Below are 1,662 nucleotides of genomic sequence, written 5' to 3'. Positions count from 1 at the left end.
TTTTGTAATGTAGAATTGCTGCATATATTGATTCAAAAAAGTATCTTGTCTCTGACGAATGCTAAGGAACAGCACAATGACTGGATAAAATTAATGAAAGGTTCAGGTTTAACAATCGCTGTGCTATCAGTTTTCTAGCGTGTCAGGCTGTTTACCAACAGGCACACCCTAAATAATACAGTCTAGCTTTGTGTGTTCTTAGTAAACATTTCCTCACTCTACAGTTCTTAGGAGAGTATTACACCACAGTACTATTGTTCTTCCTTCATCTATTTTCCTTTTTTTCTGTAGATACCAGTGGGTTCATTAAGGTAAAGTTATACGTCGATGCCTTTGTGCCATGCTTTTATTTTAAGATTTCTACTTCCTGCCTTACTTATATTATTTTTCCATGAGTATTTTAACTGTCTCAGAGAGATGTTCAATCTTAACTCGCAATGTGACATATTTATTTCTCTGTGACCAACTGGTAATAACCTGTTTTTATCTGCTGGTTTTATTCTTGTTTGTTTATAGTGAGTATAAACATACATTACTTGGAGAAATCTAAAAGGCAAAGAAAAAAGAAACACACTGGAATATGCTCCGTGCCAGCCAAATTCTAATTTCAAGACAAGAATGGGATAGCATGCTTGGGAATCTTACACCAGTTAATCGGATGACCTAGCAAGTTACTCTGATAAGTCAATAGGGTATATATTTTCTAAATAGTTAAGGATAGAGTCATATTACCTTAGTGATTCATACATTACCTGATGTATTCCTGTACTGTCCGGAGTCATCCTCACTTCTAAGACTTGAGAGTAATAGTACTATCATGATCTAGTTGTACTTAATCTACACTGAATTCCTTAAAATATTCTGAAAGAACACACTTGTATCATGCAAGATCCTTGTTGTTGGAAACATTTTAAAACAAGAACTAATCATATCTCGGATTTACATGTCAAGTGTTAGATAATTTACTCCATTTATCTCTCTACTTTCTCTCCTAGCAACTATAAATAGTATAATTTTTACCACAATTTTATACATATTAAAGTAAAACACACAGAGAAGTAGCAATGCTCTAAGATAGCAAAGCTGACAAATGACAGGTAGAAGTTGCAATGTCAAAATTCTAGAGATATAGCTCAGCTGGAAATGTGTTTGCCTAGTGTGACTATGACTTGCATTGGACACCCAATACCACACAAACAAACAGAGCAAGAAGAACAGATATTCTCACGGTATAATTCCAACTTGTTTATTGTGGAAAAAGAATTTTCTTTATTTATATTTTCACCCAAGGTGCGATGTAATCTAACAATGCTGGAATGCACATTATTGTGTTTTGTGCAAATATTAAGGAAAGCAAATTTTCAGTTCAAGCACATACAGAAACTAAATCAACAAGTTTTAAGATCCATTATGTCTCTTACATGAACATAATGGAATGTTGAACATTTCAAGATGTCCATAGAGTCAAAGAGGATGTTTCCTCCCAAACGTGTGTGTTGGCATAAGAGTTCCATTTATCTTTGAAAAATCATAAAATCAGAAGGCTGATAGAACAAAATTTTATGGTAGAAAATGAATTATTATTGCTAAACATGCAGCCAGTACATGGTCATACTATAAAAGATGCAAAAAGCAAAAGGAAATACAAAACAAAAGACTTTT

Source organism: Rattus norvegicus, chromosome 2 (genome assembly GCF_036323735.1).
Source record: "Rattus norvegicus strain BN/NHsdMcwi chromosome 2, GRCr8, whole genome shotgun sequence".
Lineage (NCBI taxonomy): Eukaryota > Metazoa > Chordata > Mammalia > Rodentia > Muridae > Rattus > Rattus norvegicus.
Note: the sequence above shows the minus strand (reverse complement) of the source record.